This window comes from Colius striatus, chromosome 6 (assembly GCF_028858725.1).
Source record: "Colius striatus isolate bColStr4 chromosome 6, bColStr4.1.hap1, whole genome shotgun sequence".
Classification (NCBI taxonomy): domain Eukaryota; kingdom Metazoa; phylum Chordata; class Aves; order Coliiformes; family Coliidae; genus Colius; species Colius striatus.
The window spans coordinates 19106652-19131133 of NC_084764.1; positions in this window are offsets into that span (position 1 = coordinate 19106652).

Sequence of the window (24482 nt, forward strand, 5' to 3'; positions counted from 1 at the left end):
AGTCAGAAGGAAGCCACAACTCTGTATGCTTCCACAGCCTCTTGACTATCTCCTGTGCTTTCCTGTGGGTGAGATGGGCTCCTCTTTCTAACTCGGGCAACTGCCCTGTCTCCTTCAGCCTGAGTAAGCTTAGATCTCCTTGAGCTGCTTTTGTTTTGCAGTTCTTTCCTGCCACAGCTCACATAAATCACAGAGACAGCAAGGGTCACACTCGTACCTTTTCTTCTAAGAAAATGGTTTGTTTTTCACATTTTCATACTCACAACTGCAAGAGGCCAACTTAATTCTGCTTTTCATCTTGGTTCTCCAAATGCATACGAAATAAAATAACCTACTACTGGAATTTTAGCCCTTTTTTTTTGCATGATACTCACCACCACTTGCATTTGCACTGTTTCCTTTCTATTACCCACACCATACACCTGACCAGATCATTTCCCCAATATTATGAAGCCTTTTTATGATGTACCCAGTCCTTTCAAAACAATCTTTACTCATATCCAAGGATTCACTAGCATTGTATTTTCAAATGCTTTGTCTTCTCTGTTATTTATTATTACCTACTTTAGGAAGCCAGTCCATGAACTTAGATAACTTTGTTACTCTCCAAGATGATTAATGAAGTGATCTTAAATATCAATAGCTCAACACCAGCATTTTGAAAAACTGTTTATATTACCTAGCAACAAAGCAATTTGTAACTTCCACAGAAAACAACTCCAGAATGGAAATGTTTCCTCCAGTTAGATCTTTGTTTATCTTAGTCATGACGAAAGCAGATCTCTTTACTCCAAATTGTATGCTGTAGGTTTCCGACGTGGAGTGTTTTATGTGCACTGGTTTCAGAAGATAAACATTAAATACTTTCCTATGAAGTGAAGATGCAGCTCTGTAGAATTAACTTCTATATTTATAAATTAAACTTGTAAATTAAGTCATTTTCCTGAAACAATTCTTGAAACAGTTCAAGGCACTGGAGTATTCTTTTTCTAAACATAGTGAGATACTGTACAAACCAAAGCTCATGTACTAACAGGTTTTATGTGAAATCAAAGACAAACTGATCACACTGAAGTCTCCTTTTGATAACTACCATCCTAACACTGACAACCCATTTAAAGTCCCAGTCAGGTTTCTAGCTCTAGCAATTTATATTTCTACTAAATACAGACAAATTTCTTTATACAAAGAGATAATTAAGACAGAACTTCATCTGTCCAAAACTTTAAAAGAATAAAGTTGGTAGATCTAAAAAGCTACTTTAAGTAGGTTTCATAACTTCCTCTTTTTGTTTGTTTTGCAGTTGCTCTTCTTGTGTCCTTTCAGGTCAGGCTATGGTCAGAAACAGAAAAAGAAATACCACAAAAATGGCCATTGTCAGAAATCCCAGCTATGCTGAATGTAGGAAGTATCACAACCACAAGAAGAGCCTCTCGTGAGGTGTCTCAGGTTATTAAGCACCTTAAGCAGTTTATATAGTTTACCAAAGCCTCTGGACATGATTTTCTAAGCGTCCACAGCTGTCTACTGTCAAGTATATACATTACATTACCTTGTTCACCAGTCATTTCCCACTCTTTCCACTGAGAGCTGGCAGTTACATGGACATCCAACTTTCAATTCCCCAGGAGTAACCATGCCTCCTAAGTCTGGCACCTGGACCAACCTCTCCTTGCTCAAGCAGGTTGGTCAGGGCAGTGTCAGAAGGCCTGAAAAGACCTGCATCTGGGCAAAAGAAAGCAAGCAAGAGCAGCAGGAAGCACACCAAACAGATGGACAGTAACAAGTGGGAGCCCTGTGAGCTCAGCTGTGGCTGCTGGCAAAGCCGCCCTGATACTCTCCTATACCTGTTGCACTGCCAACCACCTATGACCAGGGCAGGCCACCACAGACCTTCTTCTATCGCATCACAAAATAGAGATTTGATAGTAGAGACTATTTAGGACACACTAGGATACAAATCTTGCAAATTTACTAGCTCTTCAGCATTCGTTGCTTCCCTTTCATTACTAGATATGGTATTTGCATGCCTTCTTTTACGTCCTCCAATGTGAATACTGCAAGAAAGTCCCAGAAATCAAAGAAAAGAAATACAATATATACACTTTGTTGTCCAGACCATGATTTGGAAAAAATTCCTTCCTAGAACATGCACATCTACTCCACTAATTGCAATAGCAATTTCCACATTTCAAATGTCTATTTATGAAAGACTATACAAGTTCATCAAAGTAGGAATGAATGAGAGGTGGAGTGAATGGGATTTTAGTGATGTATATTGTCCTAATTACAGTGAATAATATTTTGGCAGACTGGCTAGAGTTCTGATTGTTCCAGGAACTTCTAAATCAACAGACCATTACCTAACTTAGTCACATCAGAGACCTGATCTTCCAGTCCAATGAAGCACGTAGGATTGGCTTAACTTTAAACATATGAACAGTCTAATTGACTTGTTTGGCATGATTGAGGTACTGAGGAATGATCCTGAGACTGAAGTGCAGGTTCTCCTGCTAAAGGCATTCCCAGTTTTCTGCACGCTGAAAACACTCCAGCCTCTATTTCTTTTCCCCCTGTACCTCTGTGATAAACTCTTTGCTGTGGGAAAAATTAGTATCAGAGCTAACGTGAAGAAAAGGGAGACAGCTCCCATTGGCAATATCTTGTAAAAGTAAAGACTGAGAAGGTTACAGAGACAATCCTTGGCACTTTGGTTCCAGGGGATTGCCCGGGATTTGTTAATAATTTCACCATCTAAGATTTCTATTGATGTCTTAGCTGTTTAGCATTCAGCTATCTTTTCAGGTCTACAATTTGGATGAAGGGATGTGACTTTTCAGTCAGACCTAAGTTTCATCACAAGAGTCACCTCCAGATAGGAATAACGTAGCTCACTCAATGCAAGTCCCCAGCTGAAAGTCAGCAGGAAACACCAACCATTGCAGACAGGGCCATCTTTGAATGTTCCCCCAAGCACTGCAGTCTACCACAACCACCTCCTTGAACAGAGCTGGTAGGATGCCCTGTCACCCACCAGACTGGCATGCTTTAGTTTGAAAATTCACAGTTTACTGATGGTTCACTTACACAGCAGCCATGGGGACCTAATAAGGTATAAGTCACTTAGGAGTAGTTGGAGAAGGCAGAGAGGTTTGGCTTTGTTTGTAGTAATTACAAAGCTGGTAGCTAGATGAAAGCAGACTTATTAAGTTCACCCCGCACTTCGTTTGCATTGAGAACCTGTAGCCAAACACAAGCTTTTCAAAAGTGTGTAAAAAAAAAAAATCCAGATCTCCACTAAAAAAAGCTCCTGTTCCCACTCTTGTGATTTCCTTTGATTCATGGGTCTTTTAGGGCAGAGCAAGCTAACCAAGAATTGGAAATAAATAATTCTATTTAATTTTATAGTTGTTGACACAACTTGTTACATGTGTTTCCCACCAGAATAAATGAAATCATAGTCATCTGATTTCCAAATTATCATACCTATTGTTTCAGAAATACAGGGTGTAAATAATTGCAGTGCAATCGCCTACGTCTGGACCTCTCTCATCCAGAACCGTTATCAGGATTAGCATAAATTACGGTGCCATCTAATAATGAAATCACTGAACAATGATTGTGCCAGCTATTCAAACCTGTAATTATTGCTCATTATAAACGTGTCTCACATTATTTGCCCCTTACAGACCCAAAGTTGTTGTCAAAAGATGACTGCAAAGAACTCTACAGAGAAAAGCATGGAGAAATTTCAAACAATATGCATGAATTTCATCTGCAAAGACTGTCTGTGCAGAAGAAATTTGCTGCAGGTACCGTTCATCCACTCTGAGATTACATTTGTATCTATTACCAGAAAGAGAAGTTGTAGTAGGTGAGAACAGGAAATCTTCAGTGGAATTCAGATAAGTATGAACAATATGTGGTTTTCTACCTAAGTGGACAGTAATTAGCTAACGGTGTTTGTTATTATACTACACAATTAGGCACCATACAGTTGACAGATTCTATTTGAAATAAGGTCCTGACCAAGCCAGAGGGAAGGCCTTTGGCAGATCTTACCATGGCTAGGTAAAGCTCAGCTGTGATAGGCAGCTACCTTAGACACCACACAAAAGACATTAAAGGACAAGATACCAGAAGCAAATACATGCTCCTCTCTAAAGGATTTTCAGAAGACAACTGATTAAGATTTGTCTGCTTCCCTGCAGGTTTCAGCTAAGTGCTCTTCAGTCCCAACAGATGTTTTTAATCAATTCTCTTTACAGAGAGAAACTGAGTAATTTTTTGCCATCTTTCTCTAACTGCACATTCCAAAACTTTTGCTACAGAGGAAAAAAAATAGTTTCTACCACTTTCAGAAGCAGAGAGACATAAAAGAGAGAGCTGAAAGACAAATACAGATCACTTGGAAAGACGCACCTTAGTTTGAAGATCCCAGGTGACAATGAGCCTGTCTGTCTTTCTGAATGACTTCTTCCCACAGCTGATTCAAGTCACAGTTTAGAGTTTCATTCCTGTGGTGAGTGGGTTCAGCGAACACACAAACGACCCAGCTGCTGAGGTACACTGCCTCCTTACAGACTGTAGACCCTCATTGCTACAAGGAGGCATGTCTGTTAAGTCTAGAGCACTCCTGAAAGTTTACCTTACAATAATGCTTCACAAACTTGTAGGACCCCATTTCCACTTCACATAGAAGGTAGAAGGATCAGAGTCTGTCTTGCCTCTGAGTAGAAGGCCCTTATGTTTTTTACTATAGGCCCTGGGGCAGAGAGACTTTCCAGCCTCCTGATAACTAAGTGATCCTGCCCAGCTTCCAGCCACTTGCACCACTATAGTGCCCGAATGCAAGGTCAACAAACCTAATCCTTGGATGAGACATTTAACTAATTGGTTTTGTAATTTCTATTGGCTGGCATGAATTATCAGAGGTTGGCATTTGATAGGAGTTGGCTATAAAGCAACTGCTGACAGTAGGTACAGATATAGAATACAGGAGAAACTATATCCTTAGGGTGATATAAATGCAGTTCTTTATTTTGCGTCCCAACAACTAGTGACTTCTAAAATAAAATAAAACTTTTTCTTGAATAAGTGAGACACGTTCAGAAAGCAAGCTACAACCATTCCGTCAGCAGATGTTTGCAAAAAAAGTGAAATAATCCAGGCAAAGCCAATCTAAGGCTTTTTGTCCCAGTATGATGCTACCTGCAGGCATTTACCCTCTAATAAATCTTTGTATACATGAACATTGCCTTACTTGTGCCTGTAGTCTGTGGTGTTGCTACTACAAATACTTGAAATTCAATGTCTGACTGAGCTGACTTGGACTAAAAAAAAGCCACACCTGACTGCTCTTTATCTTTGAATGATGTAGAGTTCAGGTGCATTTCTTTTTTTATTACCAATAAATCTTCTTCAATAATTTGCTAGGCACTAAAGTAGATTCTGTTATTTGGTCTTTCTCTTTAACAATCTGGCTTTGCCAAATCTTGCAGGTTTATTATTTATGTTTCTGGAGAGAAAAAAACTCCAGGAGGTTGCTTATTAAAAAGAAAAAGAAAATCAACACTTTGATCGTTTGTCATTGCCTGTAACCTTCAACCTCTGTTATATGGACAACCCTGGTTTCTGTTACACGGGATGATGGGTATGTCAAATGAAGAAAATATCTTACATGGAATTGTTCAACTTCATTAAAACTGTTGAAAACTTTAAGTGACTCACAGTTTATGAAATAAATTGGTTTTCTTTAACACCTAACATGATACACTTGCAATTCTATTCAAGTCATTGTTCTGCCTTTTCTGTCTGACAGTAAAAACCAGGAATTTTCTTCCCATTTGACTTCAATATTATATTTGGTAGTTTTATTCTCTTTTGTACAAATAGAAGTGGTGACGTGTTGTGACAAGAAGACAGACCTCACATTACCATATATTTATACTCTGCAGAAGAAATGATGGTACATGAATAGGTTTATTAAAGAAGGTTGCTCTCCATGCACACGAGAGGATAAGGCATCAACAAGCTTTACAATTGTCTACCCACTACCTATTTGTTTACCCAATTTAACATACAGAGAACTAATCAGAGGGGAGTGATTGGGGAAAGAGGAGCGTTTAAAATAGCAGCAGTTTAAAAATATATCATTGGAGAGCTGAGAGATTTGTATATCTTAGACAAGACACCACGGTTCTGGAGTGACTTCCCAATTTTAATGTGGAATTAATTGCCCTGCTTGTATGTCACTGCAAGGTTTTGTTGAAACTTTCATTAAAAATTATCTTAGTATACTTCTGACCAAGGGAGAAAAAGAACACTGCTGTTGCTGTTGGTACAAAAGCAAACCAATAGACATTCAAAGGAACTGCATTAATGATACAAAATGTGAGACTTGTATAGTTTTATTTGTCTTTTATACCTGCCTCTGTCTCCTTAGTATCTTATACAAATTAATAGCTAAAGAAAATTCTAAAGAAAAATTAGGTTAAAATTCCCCCATTCCCACAGTTACAGACAGAAAAAAAAGGCCACTAGGAAATATTGCTGTATTATTAATATGAAAGGAAAATAAGTAAGCCTTAAAATAGCCTGAGACACCAGACCTTAAGCACACCACTTCTCAGTGGTCTGAAATAGAAGAAAAAGCTTCCTTGGAGGTAGAATAAGGAGCTGAATGCTTCTGTGTAGTTAGTAGCATGTGCTGAACACAGTTTAGCACAGGTAAGTTTAGAATGTTATTATCGCATTTAATATATGTATGTATATAATGGGTTTGTTGAGAGATGTATGAATATTTTTCTACTATAATGTGCATGTATTCACCTGCAGGTATATTTAAATATGACACAATGTGCTGGTATTAAAAAAACAAATGCAAGTTGAAATCTTAGTGCAGTTACATCTCTATAAAAGCCTATCTAAAAACTCCAGGCCAGCAAGCCCTCAGCAATAGATGGCCTAGTTCCACGCTGTTAGCAAAGCAATATGGTCCTAGCTTAAAAACATACAAAAAAATTACACTGTGAAAATTGGTTTTATAAATAAAGAAGAAGATAGCTTGGATATTTAGAAGTCATTTCTCTCCGCACAAGAGGGTAAGATCTTTTTGGTATTTCCACATGTAAATTCCAAGTCTTAACCTCTCTGGGAGAGATAAATGTAATATCAGACTCTAGAGCATTACATATTCTCTCTGTCTCTGTCCCTTTCTCTCTGTATATATTAATTTTATAGATCTTTTTATTGTCTCAACTATACTGGTTGCGTGAGAAGCAGAACAATAGGCCAAGTACATCCATTTCACACATGCCACCTCTATAATTCAACAAAGAATAGTAAAAAAGATCTATAAACTTGTTATAAATCAGTGCCCTAAACTAAATTATCCATTGAAATAGATTATCATAAAAATAATGTCATAAAAATGTTCTTCACCTTTGTAGTCCGTGTGTGCATGTGCGTGCATGTGGGTGTGCTCGCACGTTTGTGTGCCCATGCACAGGATGCTATGTGTGTGCTAACAGTTCTAACAATGTGACAGGCTGGACTTCTGCAGCCCTAGAGGAGATGGCAGGCAGGCAGACCTGTGAAGATGAGCTTTAATATCCCTGTGTCTGGGAAAGTAACTCATAAACAGATCCACTAAAATGTAATTACTCAACATAACTCACCTTTAGTAGTAGTGAGTCATCTCCGCTTTCTATTAGCAGTGAAGCACTAGTCTTTTTGGTTATATTTCAGAGGCACTGTTGGAAGAGAAGATAAAACCCAATCAAGTTGCAAGCTAAAGGATATGACACTTTAAGCATTTCACAGCCTTGGCCAAGCTTGAGTCCTATTCTGAAGTCCCTACACACCAACTCCCCCAGCATTTCAGATTCATACATTAAGCTCCATGAGAAAAGCATGTAGAAATACAAGGAGAGTACACAGAGACAACTGCATAAAATTCAGTACTGGATTGTTAGGGCAATGGTTCAAGAGCTGGTAAGTTTTTTTTTTTTTCCATCCAGCTGATATACACTTGAAAAAGACACAAGAACAGCAGAGCTCAAGGTGGCTCTCCCAAAGGCAATGCTTTCCTTGCCCACCTCCAGCAGTGCCTTCTCCCTGAGCTTATGTGTTACTTCATTTACTTCATAGTCATCACACAGAACCACACCTCAGTTGTAGGCCTTTGGAAATGCCACACTTCCAGACATAGCAACAACCACCTCTGAGAACCAGGAGCACCAAAGTAAGAGTGACTCAGGCCCAACGCCATCCTCTGCAGCCCACCATTGCCATTAGACTTTATATTTCATTTCCTTCATCTGTATTTTGACAAGGAGATTCTCTCAACAAAAGTGAACTGTGAAATAAATCATCCAGAAATGCAGTTCAACTGCTGAAATGGTAGAGCTGGGTGGCAGCCACCCAGGACTTCCACGAAGAGGATCTCATCAGCACCTTTTGTTAAAAAATGGAAATAGGGTAGAGAGCAACCATACCCAGGCAGTAATGGGTTAAAAATACAGAAAACTGTTGTCATTCTTGCTAGGTAACTGGAGAGCGGAACAGTAGCAACCACTTCACATATAAGAAAGAGAAAGCCTGTAGAAAACATGGAAGGACTGAACTGAAGGAGAGGGAGTTGGCATATATGAAAGAACTGAAAAGAGCCATTTGGCAGGAATGGGTGGTTGTCTCTCCTCAGTTTAAAGTCAGTACTGCTGGAAGCCTGTGAGGTACTTCCTAACTTGGGATTTTAGAGCTCTCCAGGAAACAGATCACACTGAGGAAAGTGAATTATTTATCTCTGCTTACTGGGTTCATGTTTATATGAGCAGCCTGTTCTTTCCACAACTGAATGTACAAGTCATTATTTTATACTGGTGTAGGATACATGGTTACTGTAAGTTGGACAGATCACTGTCAACTAAAGTTCTCTTGGTTTGAAATTAGCTATATCTTTATCTCACAATAGAAAAGCACAATTTACCGTTATTGGGGCTAGAAGTGAGAGAGTAGATGCCAAACTAGGATGGAGGTAAATTAAAGCGGCTCTACAGAGTTGTAACATGAATTTGCTAATGTAATTGGCACTGAAGTTAATCCAACCTGTGCTGCAGTTCCCTTTTTCATACTTTGCAGGGAACAACGGGGTTCAAAGCATCATTGGCCCTAAAGAGGAGAAACTCTTAAAGCATTCTGCTTTAAAATATCACAGTGCGGTAGATGAATAAATTCATCTTTCAAGATAGGACAGTCATCATGTCATTCCAAATCATCATTGTTAGAAACGTACCAAACTGCTAGACCAGTTAATAACAACACCACGTTTTATTTGTATTGCTCCCATCTGCTGAAGCCTTCTAGGCAGCTCACAATGGGTTTGATTTTCAGCCAGACCTTAGCAGAGCTTCTGTTTAAATGGATGCAAATGACAGTGGCTGGATGGCTGTGTGCATAAACAGGTCTAACTACTAATCTTTGTGGCCACAATGCATGGTTTTATTCCTTCATGCAACAACAAAATCTCCATCTGAAAAAAAAATCCTCTGACAAAGTATACAAAGCATGAAAAATAGCTAAGTTTTTCCGAGTTTTTAATGGTTTCAAACAATTCAGCACTGGGCTTGGCAGTGCAGGGGACCATGAAAGTGGCACATCATGACTGTGCCTACTGCTTAGCAAGGACTTCTAACTCCACTCTCCCCAGATCAGGGCACAGCTCCACAAAGGTGAAAGAACTGGACATTCATTTCCTTCTCCCATAACTTCCTCTCTCACCCACCGCAATGCCCCCCTCCTTCAGCCAGCTCTAACATTCTTTCTCACCTGTCTCTGCAGGTATCTCCCTGCCAATCTCCTTTCTCTCTTTCCTTGCCTCTTTTCTAAGCTTTGTTCCAGCTATTTGCATGTTCCTCACAGCCTGTTTTCTGGTGCAGGACTCTGACTTCTTCCATGCTCCCTTCCCACACCACCCACCATTGCCACCATCACACTGCACTCGTATGCATGCCTGAGCAGCATCTCCATGCTTTTGCTTTTGCTGCCTCCCATCCACTTCTCCTTCAGCAGCACATTTCAGCAATGGATGACTGGTAAACAGGTGTTTGCATAGGACAGATTTCATCTTTTTGTCTTTTCATGCTGAAGAAAGACAGAAATATGAATGCCCTGTTGAGCATAGTGCTTATTGTCTGGAGTACTTCTTTCAACTTGATGGGAGCAAACACGGTGCCTGGCAGAGCTCGCAGAGCTGGGCCTTTGGATAGTGGGTATATTTATAGTATGTGCATTGCCTATGTACTGATAGCTGCCAAAGTAGTAAACAAACAAATGCTCTCCATAAAACAATGAGAAAGTAGGATCATAATCTTTGATTGATGAATGACGGTGACAGGTTTAAAAAGGCTTCTTCGCTCTTTTATGCAGATTGCTTTTCCAACTACTTGAATCTCAGCCAGCATGAGGAGGCTGGAAGCCTGGAAAGGGAGCAGGAAGAGAAGTGCACACCCTTCAAGTCACCCACACCCAGAGGAGGATATGAACCTCTGCCTAGCGCCCAGCCCACAGGGCAGGAGGGGTGACAGGACCACCTCTCCATATACCAAGAGAGGGACTGCTTAGAGCCACACTCCAAGACATGTGCCAGCCAAGATTCACCTGCAAGAGCAGGATCATTGCTCAGGACATGGTGCAAAGTCTTCCAGGCCCTTTGAGGTAGGTCTGCTGCCCAGCACAGGGTTTCTAGATTGGTGGACACCTCAGTGAGTCTGAGAATCATCTTCCAAAAGAAGCTCCTTTGAAAAGAGTGTTTCCTTAAGGTTCACAACCTAAACCTACTGCCTGAAGATAAGTCTAGGCACGGTATAAATAACAGGTCCAATGCATCACACAGAGGGAGAGACATAGAATCATAGAATTGTTTCATCTGGAAGAGGCCTTTGAGATCACTGAGTCCAGCTTTTGTCCCACTCCTATCAACCACTAGATCATTTCCCCAAGTACAACATCCATTCATCTCTTAAACATCTCCAGGGACAGTGGGCAGCCCATTCCAATGCCTGACAATCATTTCAGTAAAGAAATTGCTCCTCCTATCCAGCCTGAACCTCCCCTAGTGCAACTTGAGGCTGTTTCCTCTTGTTCTCTTGCTTGCTATTAGGGAGAACAGACCAACCCCCACCTTGCTACAACTTCCTTTCAGGTAGTTGTAGAGAGCTGTAAGGTCTCCCCGAGCCTTCTTCCCTCAAGGCTACACAGCCCCAGATACCTCAGCCATTCCTCATAGGAGACGGGCTCCAAATAGCTTGGTAGCTTGCCTCTCCAAGCACCTCAGTGTCCTTCTTGTAGAGAGGGGCCCAAAACTGGACACAGTATTCGAGGTGCGGCCTCACCAAAGTCAAGTACAGGGGGATGATCACCTCCCTACTCCTGCTGACAACGCTGTTCCTGATACAGGCCAGGATGTGTGCCACCTGGGCACATTGCTGGCTCATGTTCAGCCGCTGTCAATCATCACTTCCAGGTCCTTCTCTGCCTGGCAGCTTTCCAGCCACTCCTCCCCAAGCCTGTAGCACTGCTGGGGGTTGTGGTGGACCAAGTACAGGACCTGGCACTTGGCCTTGTTGAAACTCATGGAACTGGCCTTGGCCCAGCTATCCAGCCTGTCTAGATCTCTCTGTAAAGATTTCCTACCCTCAAGCAGATCAACACTTCCACACAGCTTGGTGTCATCTACAAACTTACTGAGGGTATACTCAATCCCCTCATCTAGATCATTAATAAAGATGTTAAAAAGGAGTGGCCCCAGTACTGAGCCCTGGGAGACACAACTCATGACCGGCCACCAACTGGATTTAACTCCATTGACTCTGAGGACCCGACCATCCAACCAGTTTTTCACCCAGTGTAAACCCATCCAAACCAAGAACAGTCAATATCTCTAAGAGAGTGCTGTGGGAAACAGTGTCAAATGCCTTACTGAAGTCTAGGTAGACAACATCCACAGCCTTTCCTTCCTCCAACAATGAGGTCACCCTGCCATAGAAGTAGATCAGATTTGTTAAACAGGACCTGCCCTTCATAAGCCCATGCTGACTGGGCCTGATCACCTGGTTGACATGTTAAAACCAGGATTCAGATATTGGTTTGTAACTTGGGGTTTTGCATATAAGTTTTAATCTAGTATCAAATCTATGTGGAAATTCTGAATCTGCATTTCGATTTCTGTCCACCCACCCTCATCAAAATGAAGATAAGTTCAGTGCAGCCTTATTATTTTTTTTCAAATCAGATGCAAGCTAATCAATCTATGAACCTGATCTTGGCACCATATCTTTTCCTGCAGCCCAGAAAGATTTAAAATCAGTGATCTTGATCAAGACATTACTTAACTGATTAAATCACATTTAGGTCTTTGTTTAAATGCTACTTTTTGAATAAATTGAAATATATGTGGTTTAAGAAGCAGCTCAACTGAAAATGCTGCAACATACTAATCCAAGATAGTTCATGATGTTTTTGAACTACTGGATGTGAATGGTCTGATTTTCAGATTGCCATGCTGTAATAGTTGTAAGTTAAATCAGTGGGTGTTCACATTTGAACCACAGGCCATAAGAGACATTCTCATTGAAATGATATTAATAATATATCAAAACATATTATTAGTGTGGATCCACTGAAGTAATATTATTATGAAGGGTCTGTACTATCTGAATAAGAATCATTATTTGTGGATTGAAATACAAAATAAATGTTTATGACTCAACTAATAACTTAAAATTTAAACAGCAAGTTTCAAGCAAGGAATCCTCAGGCATTACAGAGACTGGAAGCATAAACACACCATTACAATTTCAGGTAGGCAGAATGCAATTATCCAAATTGGATTCTGGCCAGAACAACAGGCACTACCCCCTCCTATTATTGTTTGTAAAAAAGTTCCCAGACAAAAGTAATGGCAGCTGTTACAAGACTGGAATCCATCAGTTGCTCACCCTACCCACATACTTGATTTAAACAGCTTTGATTCCTTCCACAGACAGATGGTGAAAAGGAAGACACTGTCCAGTCATTTACATGTGGAAAGCTGCATGCTAATTTCCTCCTTCCTCTTAGATTTTCTGCTGGAAAAAATCAAATTTCCTACTTAAACAGATGCTTTACTTTTTCCTGAAAGAAGTGAGTTCAGAGCTGCTTCAAGTTGTGTGAACCAGCTATGAGGATTTACCCTGTTGGCCAAGACATACTGATACACAGGGGAAAAAAACAAGTGTCTCCTCAAATATCCGTTATCCCCTGCCACTATCCTGTATGCATAGCATTTTTAAGACATGTGCTGCTATATCTCTACCATTTCCCTTTGCACTCCATGTCACCGGGATCTTTCCTGAGGAAGGGATTTTGCAGACATAGATGGTAACTAGCTCTGCACTCACTGCACTGCTGAGATTAGCAAGATGACTGGAGCTCACAGGAACCTTCCCTGTGCTGAGATAGGGCTGCAGAGTAGTGTTCTCCAGCATCAGCATCTTCTACCACTTTACTATCCTCAAAAGGTAGTTTCTCGTTAAATTACTAGGCATTACATAGTCTCTCTGGGATTCAAATACCATCTTAATCACAGAACAACCTCTAAAGGCCATCTAGGATTTACAAAACCTCTTTTTCAGTGAAGCACTCAAGCCTGGCTCCAGGTGACCAAAACCTGCAGGTCAGGAGAATACATACCTTCTGGAGAGGAGATTATTCACGCTTAAAATGTGTAATTACATGCTTTAATGCTTTGTAGCACAAGACTCGCAGAGGAATTGCACTGGATCAGTACTGAACCCTGCCAAAAAAAATCCTAAAAACCTTATCTCTGTCCCTTTCCCCTTTAAATGCCTCCAGAGTTGCTAGCACACCAAGGCTATTCTAGAACTAAAAAGGGAAATTTATTCAACAAGCACTATAGCAGGTGGCAGCTGCTAAACAATCTGCCACCAATCAGCAGTTTATGAAAGAGAGTAAAGAATCCAATAATAACTCACAGTCAGGGAGGGAGACACCAAGCCTGTAGTTACTGAGGGAGGCTTGTAATTAGATAGAGTCAACTTTTTGGCAAAATTATTTCTAAAAATCTGCTTAACTGGTGAAGTTGGCAGTCCACAGCTCCTGCAGGCAGGACATCCACATCTGAGCCTGCTGTGATGTAAGCTGTATGTCAGAGTTGAGAGGCTTCTGGGGAGGGCAGAATCAGCAACAAATGGGGCTGATGGAAAGCCCAAATCATTTTCTTTGCATCCTTTTACCCATTTACCCTTGTTCTTTTGCCCATTTCCTTCTCTTGGAGAAAGTCTATTCCTATACAAGAGCTCTGAATTTTTAGGGCAATCAGCCCTTTCTGAGACTAAAGTATGTAGATGAGTCAACAGCACAATTTTCCCTGAAATCTTCATGGTACCAGTCTGGTGAGGTGAGGCTGAAGCTCAAAGTACCAGGAAGACTGTGAAAGCGGTGTGCCAGGGCACCCCAGTTGATCTGCAGGTTCACGTTGAGTGAACAGAGTTTGCCACAGTTACTTAAAGCTCAAAATCCTGCAGGTATGAAATTAGTCAAAATTGATGAAAGTCCAAGTTCTCAGAATGAATAAGAAAATTCCATCCAAGCTCATGTTTTTTCCAGTTAGATTAGAGCACCATCTACAGACCTTTCCTGATTTAAAACGTGGAGCAGACAGATTATTCCACTGTCTGTATAGAAATATTTTGTGGCTTCAGCAGCATGTCTAATGCAGAGACATACTACACAGCCCAGCTTACTGCAAACAGGGCAAAATGCCTTTAGACTGGACTAAGAAAACAGCTTAGTCATATTTTTCTTCACAAGAAACAGCAAATTTGTAAGTGTCCTTGGATTTTAATAGCTTGATTCTAAAATACAGTATTAGGGATCTATCCATTTAGTCTTATTCTAAACAATCAACTAGAATTGCATTTTATTATGTAGTTCTCTTTAGCACAGTTAAACTGGAACTGCAAGAGAGAAAAGTAAAAAAGCAGAAATTAGATTTCGGCTAAAAACTGAACAAAATATTTTTACTGTTGTAGCATGGGCTTAAAATACTACTGTTCATGTTGGACCACATTTGCAGAAGCAATAGGGCAGTTGATTCACCAGGATACATTATACTTACCTGGTTGACACAGATGCGAGTACCCCCTACAACACAAAACCCAAATGATCTCAGTATGAAGAATTCCTTTCCAACTCAAACTACTCTGTGATTTTCTAAATTACTTGCCAGACCAAAAGAAACTTAATTGCTCCTATGCATTTACAAGATCCTGGGATAAGCACAGGTTCAGTGTGAGAGAGCTGTGGCAGAGCAATCTACAACATAGTAATTAAACATATTAAAATAACATCCCACCATCCAATATTTACCTACTATAATAAAGTAATACTGCCTTAATCTGAAGCATCAAACCACAAACAAAATGTAAGTGTGCCATTCCTGACATCAGTCACTCAAAATCCAGAATCAAGCTATCAACAAATAAGAGTTAGATGGGCTTCAAAAAATCCAGAGATTTTAAAAAAACAAATGCCTTTGTGAAAACTTTACCTTCCTCTTGATTTCAACAATCACATGATGAGTGAGCCTGGAACTTTAAAACAAAATACTAAATATCACAAGACCTGTGATAATATCACAAGAGCTGGCAGCACTGTGTGAATCGGCATACAGTCTACTGGAAATTTTCTTTATTTGAATCTCTGCTATGAAAATAATTTAGCTTTATACAATACTCATGCAGGGACCACATGCATTTCAAACGCCTTTCAAACAAGACATCTCTCATTTCCAAGTGGCGAAAAGATGTCACAGTAACTACCTCTGTGAGGATTTTGTTGTCTTAAGTGCTGTTGCCTTAAATGCTACAGACCCTATAGAATTAAAAGCCATAAAGTTGCTGTTTCACTGATGTGTAACAGTATAGAGTGCACACTGACAGCTTTGGATTAATTGCACATTTAAAAACAGATTTCTTTTTTAAAAAGTCTGCGTGCAGAGAAGAATCATTAATTTCACTTGAAGTGATTCCCAAACAGGATATGGAGCCTCTAACAGCCCTTTGGGTTGTGCCAATTGTTTTGTGCAGGTGTTTAATCCAAGTGCTCAACCGCACGTAGGGAATAGTCATTCTGCAAGCACAGGGTGGAGTGGGAGCTGCATGGTGGTGTCACATAGCTGCAAGGGGTTGATTCCTCAAAATCAGCAGAAGCCTTGGGAAGCTGCTAATTCTTGTAAACAAGAGCCTAGGTTTTATGGAGCAAAGCGGAACAGAAAACACTGAAGTACATGAGAACCAAATTCCTTCTGCAAAAACCTCTTTTGTTATACTAGTGAAGCACTAAAATCTGCCATAAACAAGCTGATTGCTCATTTCAGCCTCTCTCTGTGTCTGCAACCAGGAAAAGCAGCAGCAGCCGCAGACTGACTTGAGCTGCTGGGATAGGAAACATCTCCTGAAGGTCAACACTCCTTGTATTTTTAGGTTTCGTTAGAACTTCCTCATTCACATAGACCTGAAAACAATATATACATATTTAGGATAAAGGCTGAGCTGCAATTGTTATGTGTACAATAAATCCCACACTTTGTTCCACTTTGTAATGCAGCAGTTTGATACGAGGCTGCAGAAAGATCAGCTTGGCTCTGAGGTGAAGCATGAGCAGAGGTCCCAAGGCATCACAAAGGGCTTTTGAACCCACCACGTCTGATCGTGAGGAATTTGATAAAAAGAAAGAGTCCCTAAAAGCCAATATGGCATCTGTGAAACAGATTGCATGCTCACCTCTGACTTCCAGGAGAGCAGCTTTGCTGCAGAAACCAGGGTGAACCAGCATCACTGTCTTGGGAGGAGGAGAAGGCAGGAAGGCTGCACCTCACACCCTTACATAATCAAAATACATTTCCAAAGGAGCAATGTCTGCTAAATTCTGTGGGGCTTTCTGCAGAGGCTGAGTCACAGCCTCAGACCTCTCCTGACTTTTCGTCACAATCACTTTATACAAGGCCACCTGCTTTTCCTGCTCTAAGTGACTCAAGTCCCCAAAATGGCTCCCATGGGACGCATCTAAAATTAACTCTGGCCAATGACAGTGTAGTCACTTCTAGAGAAGTGGAATTAGGATCTCAAGGGAAAAAAAAAAAAAGGTGGAAGGCTACAGATGATGCTATTGATCAAAATCCAGGAGGGCAGCCCCACAAAGTGGGATGCGGTCTCAGGAGAATCTGCACTCCAACCTGCTATGATCCAGAGTTAGCAGCAGCTTTCACTCAATCCTATTAAAAATGTGTTGCATTAAATATTGACAGGTAAAATGACTAAAGCAGTTGAAGCACAGAAACTAACACAGGGCAACTATGTGCCTCACAATGCCCAGCAAGCCTGGGGTTTATGACCAGAGAAGCCCAGTTCATGCTTCCCAGCCTACCCTGCCAATGGCACAGCAGCCCAGGCTGCCTCAGCCCTCCCTGCCCTGCACTGGTACCACAGAGTCTTTCTACAGTGCATGAACTGGGAAATTATCTCTTCCACCAAATGGAAAGGTTGATGCCACGGGCAGGGGCCATGGCTGGAAGGGAGAGTGCAAGCTCACCCTGGGTTTCATCCATGAAATGTAGCTAGCATAAGGCAAGTGCATTCATGAATGAATTATTCCAAGATAATTAACAGTCTGAGGGAGATGCTTGCAACAACTTAATGCTTACTGTCAAGGGAAGCTAGTACCACGCTCAGCACTGCCTTGCCAACTCACAAAAGGAAACAAGGCAAAAATGGAGTGGAGGGAAACATCAAGGAAGAAAATACAGCACCTTTGAGCTGTTAATTACAAAGGTGCACATGTTAGAGTAACAAGGATGTTGTTAGAGCTTTATTAGGAGACAAGAGAACTGTTTTAGATAGTTTTGTAAAAGAGCCCAGGCTGGTGCAAAGGATACATTGCCGAGGCCTGTGCGGATCTGCTGTCGGCATTTTCTGCATCATGCGGCCAGTGAAACTGCCCGCACGTCAGGATCTGCGGCTCTTTTCACACTCAGTGCTCACACACCTGGTCTTTGACCTATCTTTGCATATTTCAAGCTATCCAGTCTGAACTCTGGCTCTAAGTATAAAAGAGCACACTGAGGTGCCAGGGAGTCAGTCCCATGCACAGAAAGAGCAGCACTAGCGTACACCACCTCAGCAGGGAAGACACCCATATGAGATCAGCAGCTTTCCCACATATATCAGGCATAACTGAACAGCAAATAATCTGATATCAATCTTACTCTGCTCTTTTTTTTCTTTCTTACTTTTTTTCACCATGCTCAAGGCAACATAATTCAAATGCATAGAGCCAAGTTGAGCTCCCACTTATTAAAGAATATTTAGCATCCTTACTCTGAAGCACTCAAATCAATGGAGTCCACATTCTTAATCTCACATTGCTCTTGCTAACAACGTGGTTACTGTAACGTTGGTCCTGATCCTCAAAGGAAAGAGGATATTAGAGCAGAAACCTCTGGTAATGAAATCTTGTGTAATGAAAGAGTGTTTACAGTGAAATGTTCACATGCTGCCATCAAATCAGAGCCTCACAATGTGATTTCCAAAAGCCTTTGTAATTATACAAGCACCACAAAGTGAGGCTGGGTGGCAGGCAGGTTATTTAACATTTATTGCTACCACATAACACACTGTAACTCTGCAAGCAAAGAGCATGTGAGGGATAGCAGCATTTCACAAAACACACACAGTGCAATTAAGAATCACAGGCTTGGAACATTTCTAAGTGCTTTCACTGTATGTTGCTCATCAAAAATGAACTGCATGCTGCTCAAGAGAAAGTCTTATACCTGTATCAATAAACCATGAGGGAGAAATCTTTCCAGTGGATGGTAAGAGAGTAAAACAGACAGATTAATGAAGAAAGACTGTAGAAAAAAAAAATAAGCATAGTAAGGGGAAAGCCCATATGCTATGGAAGTGCTGCTCCTGTGGAGCAAAATGTTTCAGCCTACATCAAATCTGGTGATAGGTGAATCAAAGCAATCTTGTTGTTACCTTTTATATTAAAAATCTGGAGTCCTCACAGTGCTGTAGGTGCGAACAGAGGCTCTGCTTCAGAGAATCCTCTACATGTGATGTTGCCACTGCAGGGATAGAAAGTTATCTGTATTAGAAAAGGTTGGAGGATTAAGTCCTCAAGATAGGAGTTCAAGCAAAGGAGGTCAGAGTGAATTGCATGCACAAGTGCTTCCACTTGTGCTGAGATACAAAATTTTTTGCTTTTGGGTAGTTCTCTCAGTTAAAGCTAAGTGTGACTAAAGCCAGCATCACCTCTTGCAGAACTAATGCCCACCACGACACTCAGTAGCTCACTGTGCTACAAAAATAGTAAAACTTTGTCTTTGAAACATCCTTTCAGGATGTTTTTAGCAATATCAGTAGCTTTCAGATAGATGCACCCATGTTATCATTAACCAGTTCATCATCCACCTTTAACAATATCCCACAATTAGTTACTCTCTCCTGAACAAGCAGATCCACAAAAAGATACCAGTGTTTGGCTCTTGCTCATCAGCTGATTTTCAGAGGTGATGTAGGGGTAGTAAGTCAGCAACTAAGCAAGCCAGAAAGATAGACATGTCCTCTGCATGAACCAGCGTGCCAGAAACAGGCCTCTCAGCTCAGCCAGCTTCTGCCAAGATCATCTTCCATCAAGATCAGTCTTTCAGGATCACATGGCCTGTGAATCTAGTATATTAATCATTAAAGTCTGGAATCTACATTAAAAAATGGAGCTCATTTGGTCCAGGCACTGTACATCAGAGACAGACCCTAACATGGATTATTCAATAAGGCAGAAAAAGGCTGGGAGGGAAAGAGGCAGCACAACTTCCCCATGATCACAAAAGAAAGAATCAGGAACAGAAATGCTGCAGCCTACCCTGTGCTTTCCAAGGACCTTTTATTTTCTGTTCATTATTTGTTAATTATTTCTGCGTGCTGAATAAAGCGAAAATCAAAAGACAGACAAGACTCTATTGAGTTAGAAAACATCCCTGCTGTAAGGCAGGCTCAAATTGGTTGAGTTTGCAGCCAAAGATTCCCCAAGAGAGTGAGAAGAGCTTGCTGTTACAAGAAATGGGTCAATTGGTTTCTGAAGCAAGCAGTTGGTTGGCTCTGAAGCCAGCGGACATATGAAGAGGCAAAGTTTTGAGACAGAAACTTGGAGCAAACTGCGTGATGGGAGCTGTTCATGCACAAACAGGTGGCATCTTTCAAGAGGACAGGAATGTGCACTAACAGGCTGCCGTGTCCAAGCTTGAGATGACTGAGACAATTGTACCATAGACTCCTTTAGGGTAGGGCTGCCCTTGGTCCTGTACACTTTGTTGCAGCTTCACAGCTTTAAATCAGGGCAGCTGCGTTACTCTAACCCCGTGTCCCTGTAAACTAACCAGAAGACCTAAAACCATCTCAAGTGCCACTGAAATCCCACTTTTCTGTACTGAGGAGCAAGCATCTGGTGGACCGTGTGTGCACTTTTGTGGACAGCACTCAAAACAGTCTGGGCATGAAATATGGACATGAACCAACTATCTAAACTACTCTAGCTTAGCATAGATGTGTAGATGTTTATCCAATTTTCACAATAATCTCAACTCAGACATCAAACTCCAGAAAGTACCTTCCATTTTGAGGTTTTATATCACATCAAATCATAGGTCAATAAAGATTAAAAAATAAGACAGATATCTAGAATTTTATAGCAAAGACACAAAAATTGTGATTTTTTTTCTTTGCTGTAAACAGAAATTGAGAGGCAATCACTTGTCTAGAAATAAATACCCTTCAGTTACAGCCTTCATAATGATTTTTAAGCAATGATAATAATAAAGGCCAAGGTTTAGTTTTTCTGTACTTGCAATACCTGTGCCTTTACATAGATATTCTGTATGGCTTTGCCTCGCACTTATCTTTCTCTTTTTTCCCCCTCAACAAAATTCTCATGTACATGTAACATATATCCATAGCTATTTTAACATAAGGTTGTTTTAACAAAGCACTTGTAGGAACTAGTACAAAAGAACCAAGCAATAGTTTTCTTTGACAAAGCTCAAAATAATGTTGGGTCTAACAGCAGAACCAAACTTTACAGCTGTTTGCAGCATTTATTACAACAGTGCACACATAAGTAATCTGAAACTGCTCACTTTTCCTTCTTGACTGAGCACTTTATACAGTGAATTTTGTTATGAATGATGGGGACAGAGAGTGACTCCCAATCTGTGTGACCTGTGACCTTTTCAGCACAGCAGCAGAGGAAGCATGCAGGCAGACACGAACACTACTGACAACAGCAGGTCCCCAGGCAGGGAGAGCTCTGACAGGGCACAGGCAGGCAGCTGCTGGCCCCTGACCACCATTTCTGCTCCCAAGGCTGGGTGGTTAGGGACTTCTTCACTCAGAAGCTGCATTAGTCTCACTCTGCTTGACAACCACCAATTGGTGTACCTCTCCAAAAGAGTGTCAGTTCATTTTGTGAGCCCATTTAAACTCCTGCTCTCCACTTGGGTTAAAATAAATATTAAAAATCCACAATTCAATTAGGAGCCATACAAAACAAGAAGTTACATTTATTTCCTGCCTAAGAAGTCCACAGGTTATTCAAACAAAGCCACAGCATTACTGAGCACTTTCATCTCACATTGGCTTACAAGCTCTTAGCAACTATCAAAAAGTAAGACCAATATAAACACGTAACCTGAATTACACAAACATTTCCTTTCACATTCATGTTTCTCAACTCTACAGAAATGTTGATTTTATAATAATGTTTCAGACATATTGGGAAAGTGGTAACCTATTAAATATCCATAAATTCAATTATGAAATTACACTGTTTTTCAAATCTTCTAAAGAATTAGCAGGGATGTGAATGTCTTGGCTTGCAAAATGAATTTACATATTCCACGTAAATGTTTATACATCAAAACTTTTTAATTTCCACTTCAAATCATTATCGTTAGGTCTGGTCTTCCTGCAACAGATCTAACTCAAGTTCCAAAAATAAGAGAAAAATAAAAAAGGAAATCAGAAAATGAAGCCTCTGCGATGAGAAGGTCAAAATACTGTTTAAATTTGAACCACAGACAATGGCATTTATGTCAACATAGGGTCTGTATCACTTATTACTTTTCCCCAGCTGGGTTGCTTTCCTAAGCGTTATATTCCACTGGATTTCAGCTATGCTTGTGTTAGACACTGCTCCACAGGTACGTGATATAGAGACACAACAGAGGAACTCATATACGTTGTGCTCCCATATCATTCATTTGGTTGCAGAGTCGTAATAGCTGCCCTATCATCCCTAATCCTCTCTTTTCTGGTCAGCTTTTTTATGTTATGGCTGAGATGGTACTTATTTCTTTTTAATGACTTAGTAAGGTAAATAATACTTCACACATGTCTTTTGTTGATGCAGATGCAGGCAGAGTACAAATGTGCTTTGCAAACGCCACCACGGTTTCACGGAGCACAGATGACTGACACACAATTCATGGGCACTGTAAGGTGCAGGCAATCAAAGCAGTGTTGGAAAATCAAAGCTTCCACTGATAATACATGGCCCAAATAAAATTCAAAAAGGTTTAACATACTCGCTGCAGATGATGAGGATTCTGAATAATTGCTCCAGGGAGTGTGTGTAGTATACAACCATTTCAGCGTACTAAATCAGAGCGGTGATTTGGCTTGAATTAATGTCTCTCTACCACTATTCCTGCATTGATCATGCTGCCAGAGCCAAGATAAAATATCTATCAACAGCCTTAAGGAGCCAGAGTGAGATCAGGAGCTCCTGGCCACCAGCAGGGTGGGAAAGTTCCCTCTCCTCAGCAATGCCCTGGTAGGAACAAGGATGTGAAGAGTACTAAGTAGCAAACAACAGCCTAATCTGTCTACCTCTAAACATGCACAGTCCAGAACTGCAACTAGTTTATAGGTCAATCTCTCGTCTCAAAAGCCCCTCTAGTTCCCTCTGCAATGCTTTCTAACAGGTCTTAGTGGTTGAGACACAAAATAAGTCTCCCTAAGATGAGAAACTGGCACCAAGAGCTAACCTCACTATTAGAATAACATGTTTTATGTTCATCTTGGTATTTCTTTTATATGAAAAAAAGCACAAGATTAAATAAAAAACACATGGCAGAATTCTCATGCCTGTCTTAATTTTAATTTAGTGAATAAAAATTATGAACATGAGATGTGGATGGAGATAAAAACAAAGAAATAGAATGCATAGAAGTAAGATCTGAGGCACATCAGTAATTTGATTCAGCTTGTAATTGTGGTTATTAATGGCTGCAGTAATATGCTTATTTTAAATAGTTTCTGGTCTGGTTTGGAAAATTGGAAAACCATAATCACTGAAATCAACCTGATGGATTTAGTACTAGGAAACAACATTTTGGAGGGGGATTAATATAAGTTCTGTTGTTTTCCATGGATCAGCTCTAACGTAGGGCATAAAAAACTCTGAGCTCTCTCTAGTATAATATTATCCATTCATACTTTTTACAGGTTTTTTGCAAACCTTAAGCAGAAAGCAAAAATCTTGAATTCATTCCAAGAGACATCTGATAAGTGTTTACCAAAGCCATTTCCCTTCATATTATCCTTCCCATTACCTTCTGCCCTAAAGTTCTGTTTGAGGGTTGGGGTTTTTTTGGGGGGTGGAGGGGGAGCAATTGATTTTTTTTGAAGGTAGAGTTGCATCTGCTGCAAATTCAGTATGCTTATAGAGGAAGACTAATCTAAATCTTCTTGACTCATCATTTTCAGATTCACAGAATCACAGAATGGTAGGGTTGGAAGGGACCTTTAGAAATCACCTAGTCAAACCACCCTGCCAAAACAGATCCACCTAGATCAGGTTGCACAGGAAAGCATCCAGGCAGGTCTTGAAGAGCTCCAGAGAAGGAGACTCCACACCATCACTGGGCAGCCTGTGCCAGGGCTCCCTCACTGTCACAGTACAATAGTTTTTTCTTATGTTTAAATGGAACTTTTTGTGTTTCACCTTCAGCCCATTAGCCCTTGTCCTGTCACTAGATACAACAGGAAAAAGTGATTCCCCAACCTCCTGACATCCACCATTTAGGTACTTGCAAATATTAATAAGATCCCCCCCTCAGTCTCCTCTTCTCTAGACTAAACAGCCCCAGTTCCTTCCACCTTTCCTCATAAGGAAGATGCTCCAGTCCCATGATCATCTTGGTGGACTCTCATCTTGGTCATCTTGGTCCCCTGTGCTGGACTCTGTCCAGAAGTTCCCTGTCCGTCTTGAGCTGGGGAGCCCAAAGCTGGACATAGGACTCCAGATGAGGCCTCACCAGGGCAGAGGGGGAGCAGAACCTCCCTCAACCTGCTGCCCACACT